Source organism: Triticum aestivum, chromosome 1B (assembly GCF_018294505.1).
Source record: "Triticum aestivum cultivar Chinese Spring chromosome 1B, IWGSC CS RefSeq v2.1, whole genome shotgun sequence".
Lineage (NCBI taxonomy): Eukaryota > Viridiplantae > Streptophyta > Magnoliopsida > Poales > Poaceae > Triticum > Triticum aestivum.
Window position 1 is genome coordinate 230158532 of NC_057795.1, and position 11489 is coordinate 230170020.

Genomic DNA, 11489 nt, shown 5'->3' on the forward strand with positions numbered 1-11489 from the left:
CCCAGAAATGATGCTTGTTGCTTTGTTACAACAAACTCTGCATTACCCCCTTTATAAGTAGATGGAAGCACATATTGTTGTTGCGCCCACTCTCCCCTGGAACTGTTTATGCTTTTCGTTAATCTAATGTCGCTGGTAAAATTAAGCAATGCCACTCTCAGAATTAATTGACTACTGAATCTTATTTCAAAACTGGAACACTTGTTAGGAATGGTACTATTATGTTTTGTAGTTCTTTCTACATGTTTAACCAAGGTATTGTTAAGATAATGTCTCTGTTAAAATGAATCAGTTGCATTGTTTTAGGAATGGTACTTTTCTGCTTTGTCGTTCTTTATACATGTTGAAACAAGGCATTGTTAAGATAATGTCTCAGTCAATATGAATGAATCACACTGATGGAGGATTGCTACTCTCCTGCTTTGCTTCCCATTAAGATAAAGTAGATCAGTAGATGCTTTTCTTCTGGGAGTACAAGTCATCAACCGTTATTTCTCAGTAATTATTTCCCTTATACCTATTGTTGCTTATAGGGATATCAAAATTAAAGCTCGGTTTTATTCCGACTTCGATTTTAGTTGAACTGCACAAAAGGAGCCCATGTGTCCAAGGCAAACTGCTGCATTACTGGGTCCAGTTGGTCGTTCCACTTTGCAGAAAGAAGCAGTCACTATTTGCGCTACATTACAGAAGGAATGACCGAGAAGCTTACAGAGTATTATTACACGCTGGTGACATGACTAGTCTGCAGAGAGCATTGGCAATTTAACAACACGTAGAGTGCCCTGGGCAAAAAGTGCCCAAACAAGTACAAGAAGCTACGACAGGACTCCATGATCATAGGCATTACATATTTTGAATGGGAAAAGCTTGTCAAATTTTAATCATTGATGTTAGGAAGAAGACGTTAGTTTAATATATTGGAATTGGAAAACCTTGTCAAAATTTGCTCATTGATGTTAGCCAGAAGACATGCATTTGATATTTTTGAGTGGGACGCCCTTGCTGTGAGCAGCATCGAGTGTTTTTTCCTATTCCTGTGTTCATTTTAGAAGTAAATAGTTACTCTGCTGAGATATTCCTATGTTAAGTGTTTGTTCTGAATATTGTCTATGTAATGCCAGGCCTTGTGTTTGATTGCAAAGTTGAGCTTGGAATGTTGTGGCATGTGGCATCACGAGCTATTCACCGTGCCTCCTGAGAATAATGCTTCGTATTGTTTGGCATGTCCATCTAATGCCAATGATTTGCTTGTTAAGAAGATTATCCTCTTCTGTTGTTTCCATGCTTAAGAAGTTCATCTTCTGATGTTTCATTCATAGCCTATACGACAAGTCGGGTCAGTTAGACGTGAAACCATATGGTCTTCCGACCAACTCATGATATTAGGCCGTGATTGGATCATCGTTTTCCAAACCGCTTGTAAAACTGACACTGGTAAATAAAAGCAGATGGTCTCGGGCGAAGCGCTTGGTTGGTTGATTTTGACTAGTAAAATATCAGAAGTACTTCACACACGATAAAAATGCTGAACGACACTCAGACGATTGCTAATCCAGTTATTAGCTACTGTTTCAGCCTTGCCCATGGATGGCATGATACGCACGTCGTGCATGTATCGTCTGGTAATGTCGTCCATATAGCAGTGCTCGTAAAATATACACTGGTCTCTCAAATTACATGCGTAACCCGCCGGTTTTACTTACAGACCTCGGGCCCTCGGTTTCATTACGCCTGTATTTTACGCGTTGTTTTCGATGACGAGTAAATTACACTTGTATGTTAATATAGGTTTGAAATAAACCAGAGCTCCCAAGCGCGGCCTTACCGTTTCATGCCATCTCAGTTTCTTGAAGGTGCTCATAGGTGCCCTATGATCCTGGCTTCCAGAATGAGTAGCGGGCGCTGTATCAGACCATCTGTAGGGCCCGCGAGGCCCTCTTCAATGTCCTTTGAGTTGTTGCGCTCGCCGTGGCGCCAAGCATTGTTAACATCGTCAACGAACATGAGGATTTAGGAGATGACTTTATTTTGACTGGATGACACTAGGGACCCACTAGGGCCATAGCCGTACGTACGCAAGTGCCTCCTTATTATGTACAACTATATTTTTTTTGCTTTCTCCTGGTTTCCTGACATTAGGGTCCCACACCATTGTCAACCTATGTAGTCAATATAAACGAGAGAATTGCACAAGGTGCGGCCGACAACTGGGACCAAGCAGCTCGAGCAGTATTTGTGTTTTTTGAGGCGTGAGCACTGTAGAGTTTTTCTTGGTGATGATTTCGTTGTTGTTCAGAGGAGAGCAGTGTATTAACTAGGCGGGTTGTGGCCCGTCTATCCCAGGCCAGATATCCAGCCCAGATACTAATTTTTTCAAGATGAAAATGGCTAGCCCAGCTATACGTTTTTTTGAGGAATACCCAGGCAAGGTCAACTTGTTATTCTCCGCCCTGCTGGGCTGCAAATCTTTCCTAGGAGGGATGCATTAGGCTTAACAGGAAAATGGGCTTTAAAAAATAATAAATGGGATGTAATTAGAAAAACTAGGCAGTAGCTATAAAAAATGAACCAAACACGAAATTAGTTTATAAAATATTATTTATGGATTTTGAAAATCTTAAATTTTCATTATTGCGCGCGCAATGTTTTGTTGGATTTTTACGTAATACAAATTTATATTTAGTCTAACTAGAAATTTCGGGATAAACATATTTCGGATCCCATCAAAATGTGGGAAATTTTATTAAATTCTATCTTCAATGGTTGGTTGAAATTATTAATCGTTGTCCTAGCTAGAAAATGGGATGTACTTTTAACAAACTGTAAATGGGCTGTTGTAAATTCCATTAGAATTCATAAATGGGTTGTACATTCTTACAAATTGCAAATGGGCTATAAGTTCTCTGCCACACACTTGTGGGCCTACTAAATGACGCGTCCCCTAAAAAAATAAGTTGTCGCGTATGCAAGGCTTTGTCAACTTATTATAGTCAACACACGGTTCTAGCAGCAGTGGCCGTTGGATGTCTATCCAACGGATGTCGTGCTTCTTCTTCAATCTCGGATATTCTTAGCTTCGGCCGCCCAAAAAATGATTCCTCCCCCTGACATCTGGGGTGCACCATTTCGGAGGCTGACCTGTGGGCCTTCTAAGTTGGAGCGTACCAAGGGCTTTGTCAACTTAGTCAATATAAATGATTCTAGCTTCAGTGACCATACAATGTCCATCCAATGGCCGTAGTGCTTCTTCAAGCTCTGGTCTTCTTGCTCCAGCTGCCCAAAGCAGCACCAATCGTGCCACCTTCTCCTGCCTCCCGTGGCCGGCTATGCTACCGTGGAGGCCTCACCGCCCCCATACTACTCCCACCGCTGGCCAGGCCATCCCTCCACTCACCCACACCCCCTGTTATTCTGCGGCGACGGCAGCCTCACACCACAGCCGAACCAGTGAACCCTCGTACTCCTCTCCGCGCGGGCTTCCACTGCTCCGTCTTCCCCGGCTCTGCTTCGTCCCCTTCCTAGGTCTCACCGTCGTCCACCGACCTGGTGCTCTCAGCGCGGCGTGGTCAACGTGGTCAACGACCGACTTCCATCGGAAGAGTACTGTACGTGGAGAGACTGACAGCTGGGTCCACGGCGGCCGCAAGGAAGTGCCTCCTTATTACGCGCAAAATAATTATTCCTCCACCTGACAGCAGGGACCCACCGGACGGGCCACCTTATTTTGCGAAAAAAACATTTCCCCCCTGACTGCTGGGACCCACCGGACGGGCCACCGTATTTCGCGAAAAAACGTTCCCCCTGTCAGCTCGGACCCACCAGAAGTGCCTCCTTATTACGCACAAAAAAATGAATACTCCCCCTGCTAGCTGGGACCCACCTTGGTGGGATACTGACTTGTGGGCCTACTAATTTGACGAGGACGGAGGGCTTTGTCAACTTGGTCAATATGAATGATTCTAGCTCCAGTGACCGTACGATGTCCATCCAACGACCGTAGTGCTTCTTCAACCTCTAGTCTTCTTGCTCCAGCCGCCCGAAGCAGCGCCGGTCATGCCGCCTGCTCCTGCCTCCCATGGCCGGCTGTAATGCCACGAAGGCCTCACCGCCCCCTACTATTCCCACCGCTGGCCAGGACCTGCGGCGACGGCAGCCTCACACCGCAGCCAAACGAGCGAACCCTCATACTCCTCTCCGCGTGGGCATCCACTGCCGCATCTTCCCCGGCTCCGCGTCGTCCCCTGGTGCTCTCGGCGCGGCGTGGTCAACGTGGTCAAGGAACGAATTCCATCGAACGTGGACTATACGTGGAGAGGCTGACAGCTGGGTCCACCGCCGCAGCAATGAAGTGCCTCCTTATTACGCGGAAAATAATGATTCGTCCACATGACAGCAGGGACCCACCGGACGGGCCATCGTATTTTGCAAAAAAATGTTTCCCTCCTGACTGCTGGGCCCACTAGCTACACCTTCGCATGCAAGGAAGTGTGTCCAGGCAAAAAAAAACAAAATGATTCGCCCCCCTGACTACTAGGACCCACCAGCTACATCTTCGTAGGCAAGGAAGTGCCTGACAGTCGGGACCCACCTGGTCGAAGCGTACGTAGCATTGTCATTCTGGTCGCGAACGTGTACGTACATACTGGTCGTTGTAGAGGCGCGCACGTGTCATAGTAGAGGCGCACACGTAGGATGTACACGTACGTACAACGGCCAGGGTGCAAGAAAGAAAATATGGCCACGTACGTACATACGGGCAGGGTCTCGAAGGCCTACTCGCACATACGTACGGCCAGGGCTCATGTACATGGCTGGGTCGGAATGGAGAAAAATTCATCATCGTCGTGTTCATGGGGAGCCAACCGGCTGGGTCGGAATGGAATGCGTCGTCGTGTTCATCGGGAGGGCTTGGATGGAACATGCGATGGAAACGAGGCCTGGCATACCGCAGAACGGAGGAAACGGCCTTGTGTTCGACCGACCACTTTCGAAACGGGATCCTGTTCATCAGGAGGGGTGTGGCGCACCGCAAAACGGAGGAAACAGACCATCTACGGTCGAAACAGGGGTCTTGTTGATTGGGAGGGGTGTGGCGTACCGCAAAACGGACGAAAAGGACCTCCTACGATCGAAACGGGGGTCCTGTTGATCGGGAGGGGTGTGGCGTACCACAGAATGGACAAAACGGACCTCCTACGGTCGAAACGGAGGTCCTGTTGATCGGGAGGGGTGCGGCATACAGCAAAACGGACGAAACGGACCTCCTACGGTCGAAACGGGGGTCCTATTGATCGGGAGGGGTGTGGCGTACCGCAAAATAGACGAAACGGACTTGTGTTGGAGTGCTACGGTCGAAACGGGGGTCCTGTTCATCGGGAGGGGTGTGGCGTACCGCAAAACGGGACTCCATGGGATACTGTTAATCTCCACCGTCGACCTCCTCCAGCCTCCACGGGCTACCGTCGACCTCCTCCAGCCTCCACGGGCTCCTGTTCATCCAGCCTCCACCGCGCGCTACTCCACCGGCTACTGTTCAACCACCCCTCCACGGGCACCCCTCCACCGTCTAATGTTCATCCAGCCCTCCACACCACGGGGTCCTTTTCATCCAGAGGCAACGCCACCGCTCACTGTTCATCCACCCCCCCGCAACACTCATTGTTCATCCAATCGATCGGCTTCAGTTAGCAGCAGTAGCGAAGGAATCGCTCGATCGGGTTCAGTTAACAGCCATCGATCGATCGCTCGGGTTCAGTAACGCGTAGCCTGCAGTGCAATCGCTCGGGTTTAGTTAGAGCCAACGCCTCGCACACACGCGCGTATGTGTACGAGAGAAACGCGCATCGCTCGGCCCTCGACCTCCCACCGTAACCGGGAACTCCCCGAAATTGTCCTCGCCCTCGCTTCTACCACGGTTTTTTCCGTCATGGACGGCCCAAAGAATGTCATGCAACTGCGTCTCCGGCCCGCCCAGGACGAAAAGCCCATTTTCTGTCATGATGTTTTGTCATAGAAGTAGGAGCCCACCACATCTATAATGATACCGGGTTTTGTCACAATTATCGTCATAGAAGTGTCATATGTATGATAGAAAAAAATTTCGTTCGGCCCAAAATGTCACTGATGTGTATTTTTTTTGTAGTGTGAGGAGTTGGAGCTTCTTGGAGTCCTTATATGAGCACAACCTTCTTGTAGCTTTTTGAATGAAGGATGTCATGCGAGCACGTTTTATGCCCACCTACTACAAAAAGCTTCTTGGAGTCCCTATATGGCGTGGCGGATAATCATCGTCATGTTGCTCTTGGCATGGAGGAAGTCCATGATCAACTTGCTCTTGTTGAACTTGAGGTTGTGGAGGAACTTGTCGAGCTTGTGAAGGAGCTTGAGGGACTTGGCGTTGCACGCGCGGTTGGTAGTTCCGCTCTTGAATTTCTTCTCGAAGTGCTTCCTCTTGATTGCGCCGATCTCGGTTGCGGTTTGCAATGGCGCGACTTGATTCTTGAAGGGCACGTTGCACCTCAAGAGCTTGCGCTCCACGTTGTTGTTGTTGAAGATGTTGAGCCTCGGCGTCTTGTTCCTCTTGATGTAGACGCGCTCGTTCTTCCTCTTGGCGACGTTGACGTTGTCATTCTTGAGCTTGTGCAAAAGAAACTTGGTGTGGTTGATGACGAAGTACTTGCTTGTCGACTTGCTCTTGTGAACGCTTGTTGTGTAGAGGATTGCGACATGCATGATGGTCTTGACGCGCGGCTCGTCGAAGAGTGTTGGATGTCGGTGTACTTGAGCCGGAGAATGTGTTGTCGGAGTGTCGACCTGGGCGGCTCCATCTTGAGTACGAAGATGTAGAAGGAGGACGGTTCACCAACAAGGCGCGGATCTCGTCCATTCTTGCATCATTTTCTTGCTTATGAGCGTCGAGCTTGTTGTCGAAGTAGTCCTTTGTACGTTGCTTGGAGAGTCGCAAGTCGGTGGCGAGGTTGTCGATGTGGTCGGTCATAGCTTGTTGCTCTTGATGCAACGCTCTTTGTGCACCAAAGAGGCGGCTCTTGGTGACGAATGATGACATGTTGTTGTCTTGCTCGGTGAAGCGTGGGTTGGTAGAAGTACTTGGCCTATCCATCATTCCAAGTAAAAAATGTAAGTGGTAGAAGGAGAAGAACTTAAACCAATTGTACCTTGACCGATGTTGACGATGAATCAAGTTCACTCAAATGTGGACAATGAAATAGCACTATTGGTACCAATTCTTGTCGGTTCTCACACCTACACAAGTAAAAGCTTACGGTGGAGCTTGGTGAGGATGGTGGCACAAAATTTGATGCAATTGTAAGTGAGCTTCAATAATGTTGGAAAAGATTCACAAATTTGCAAATGCAACAAGTAGACCAAGCAAGTAGTCCATCGAGTTTATGTCTCATGACCGATACAAAACTGTCGTAGGTGCAACTAAACAACAAAGGCGAACCAAAATGTGAAGGATTCAACAATACTAGGCAATGAATAGTTCAGCACAAGATGGTTCATCCTCGGTATGCAAAGATATTAGCTCTCGCTCCTCCTTGTGGTAATTGCGACACCCAAGTTGTTGCTCAAGTAAAATGATTCGAATCAGCGTCCTCCTCCACCACTAGATGATGATACATCCTATAAAATGGAACAAAAATATTTTCCAGAGAAGTTTCTAGACGTGCTCTAAATGCTAAGAGGCACGCCAGGAAGAAGGAAAAAGAAAAGTTGAAGGAGAAGAAAAACAACGAGCTCACAAGGCAAGATGTTGACAAGTGCAGAGCTCTCGATCTTGATGATGGCTAGTCGAAGCACAAGTATGATAAAATGATCTAGGCTCTTACTAAATGTAGAAAATATAAGACAAGAAGAACAAGGAAAAATTCCCTATCGAGATTTAGTCCGAGGATTCTTCCAGAGATGAAGATGATCCTCCGGTCTGATCTGATGCAAATGTTTATCCTTCTGCCAGTGAGTTTGTTAATGACACTTATGAGGTGACACTTCCTATGCTCACATAGCCAGCGCCACCTCCTCCGAAGCCGAATATCATGCTTCGTAAAATCCCTGTCACCACCAACTATGATAGATGTGGTAAATACAACTCCCTTGGCTGGGGCAATTTACATGTAAGACCTGGTCATTGATACTCCGTTGGCCGTTGTGAATTCTGAAGAGAAAAACAATGCACCTTTAGTACCAAAGCTTTCGCTCCTCAAGAGAAAACTGAGAATGTTTCTGAGAAAGTAGATGGAAAAATTGCTTCTCAGAAAAAAGCTAAAAAGAATGCTTCTAAGAAAGAGACTGAATAGAATGCTTCTGAGAAAAAAGCTCCAAAGAAAAACTCGTGGGGTCTGAAAAATCATTCAACCCCTGGCATCTTTGCCACCAACTGCTCCTGTCAAACCAGTCGAGAAGACTGTTGCAGATTTAGATGACAATGAGGCTCCTCATTACTATGATCATATCTTTTCCTCATGGAGAAACTTGATCATTTTGTCGAAGATAATTTTGATGGCAATGGCAGTGATCTACCCGTGCCAATAGAAGTTATTGAGCAAGCTAAGAAAATCATTGATGAAGTCAAAGAATCTTCTACTGATCTGACTACTCTCATCATTGAGAAAAATGAAACTGATGAGAAAATAAAGTTTGCTAGCTCCGAGTTTGTGATTTGAGAACTTCAAGATACTCATCTGGAGCTGAACAAAACTATCTCCATGATAAGAAACAAAAGGTTGGATTTCCACTTCGATCTAGACTTTATGGTGCGAAGAATGTGTACCGATCATCAGGCAGAAAAGTCTCAGTACAATGAGCTTGGAAAGGCCACATTGACGAGACAAAACGCTCACTCAAGGCAAAGCGGAAGGCAAGAGAAAATGTTGGACAACCTCTACCGAAGAAAAATTCTATAAAGAAAACCGTTCAGAAGGTCACAGAAGAAGAGCATGAATTCAAGGCTCCAGAGCCTATAATTCCTGAAGAGAATGCAATGAGTAATCCACCACCTCCTCCGGAGCCAACTCCTCAGGTGACTGAAGATTTACCTCCATGGTGTTCATCGGAAGATGTCCTGTGTCCTCACTCGCCAAGCAAGATATACCAAATCCTTCAAAATCTGGGACTAAAGAAGGTGAAATCCCTCAATCTAAGCCCAGTGCTCAGTAAAAAGAATCTGATGATAATTCCTGTGGTTTCGATCCTCAAGTGACGGAAAACAATTTTGATGGAAAAGTTGAACAACATACATCCCTGTCGGTGGGAAACGACATCTATGGGATCACTGGAATCCCTACTACGGTTGTGGGGCGCGGGGATCGTGAGAAGAGCAAGACTAGTAGACAACACAAATGGGATTTACCCAGGTTCAGGCCGCAAAGATGCGTAAAACCCTACGATCCTGCTTTGGTGGATGTATTTAGTGTTCTTGAGCTCTTGAACTAGCTCTAGGTGCTGCTAGGTTCGAAAAAGCCGAATCCGTTTCTAGTGCGCCATGGGCCTCCTTTTATAGGCGAAAGGAGCTGCCACAGTGGCACATAGGAGGTGGAAAGTGCTACAGCGCTGTGAGCTTATCGCTGGTATTACAGGACAAAGTGCATTTAATGCGAGGCTCAGGTGTCCCTTCACTTTATCGGGGACGGGAGCGAGGCCCATCCCGTCCATCGCCGCTCCTCCTTGCTTTGACACGCGCCCTGGCCAGCGATGCATGCGGTGCCATGTAGGCAGGCATGCAGCTGAGGTGGCGCGGTGGTGGAGCCTCCACGAAGGGCTGCATGCTGGCACGCAGGTGCCTGCCCAAATGGTTGGGTCGGTAGCTGTATGCGAACGGCGGCGGAAGCTTGGCTGGTGTGGGCCTGACAGTGGCCCTGCTGGCACGCTTGGCGAGGGCCTTGCCGGGTGGCCCAGCAAGGGTCTTGCCGTGGCATGCAGGCGTCCCCGACAAGGATCTTGCCGGGGGTCTTGTGGGTTTCTTCGGTGAGGATGGTTGCCTCCCTATCCTCATTTGATATTGACTATTCTTTGTCTTCACAAAGATCTGCATGCCACCACGGAGGTGCCTCCTGAGCCCTGTCCCAATGCATTTGTTTAGTGTTGGTGGGCTCAAAGGTGGATCACTCAGCTGTTGTGGGTGAGCTGCCCCGACAAGGGGCTTGCCGGGGCTGCGGAGGCTGCCCCCGGCAAGGGTCTTGCCGGGGAAACCTGCTTCGCCCATCTGCACTTTGTGGCCTTGGTCCTTGTCGTTGCTTTGTTTGTCTTGTGCCTTCGGCTTCTCTTCAGCTTCCCTTTCCTGCCCTATTATGCATGGCCGTGGCGGGTGGTTCTGACTGCCCCTGCATAAGTAAAGGGGTCAATAGGAGAGCCCCTACTTTTGTACACCGACAGGAGCCCCCGGGCCTGGGCCACACATAAGCGTGGCACGTTGTTGGGCCAGGCCCAGAACGGTGTGCGGGTAGTCGGGGCAGATTTTTTTGGCAGTAACTGCTCCGTCCGCTGCGCTTCTCCACGACCCGTATTGAACACGCGACGTGGGGGTCATGCGCGTGCATGACAGAAGCATGCTGGCGTCACCTTGTGCCGGACAGTAAAGAGGCGGCTTGCGTGTATCTTCGAGACCGTAGGGCCGCCTCCCATTTACTGCCCTTGCTTGGGAACTGTCGCTCCACGCGTCCCACTACGCCCGCCCCTTGCGCCACGTTCGCTGCATGCATAATGCAGAGCGAATGACAGGCGCGTGGGATGTCGGAAGTCGTGCGTGTGCGGGTCGATTCCCACGCGCCTTCAATGGAGCGGGGAGGGCGGTCGACGGCCCCGCTTGCTGTCACTTCAACGGGCCGGACTGGCCGAGTGGGGGCGGGCAAGCATCGCCCCCGCCTCTTTATATAGAGGGGAGCAGTAGGAACGGTGCCCCTCAATCCTTCGCCATCTGTCCTTCCCCATTCTTGCTTCTTCCTTTCTTCTGCCATGGCGAGGGGCCGTGGCGATGTTTAATCGGTGGCGGCGAGGGTTTCGGCTAGATAGCCCATTGCTCCTCCCCAAGAGCTCGTAGCGGCGGAGTCGGCCGCTAGAGGAAGGGGGAGGGGGCGAGGTCGAGGCCGTCGTGGTGCTCGAGGGAGAGGAGGATGGGGTGGCAGATCAGTCTCGCCTCCGCCAGCAGCCCCTCCTCCGATGGAGGGCCATACTGGGGACAACCATTGCAAATTCTTTGTCAGGCTACGCTAGCCACCGCGCCGTCGCCTTCGCCTCCCGACTCCATTTGTGTGGGAGATGGAGCTGGATCCACCGCAGGCGTTGCGGCTGCATATGAGGGGTTGTGGGAACAGTGGCACATGGGCCGATGTCGAGTTCCCCGCCCCTCACGTCATGTATCTTCACCGAGGGTGGAAGACCTTCGCTCGCCTCCACAGCTTGACGGAGGGGCTCACTCTCCATTTCGAACTAATGGAGAGTGGCTTCCTCTCCATCAAGATCTTCGGGCA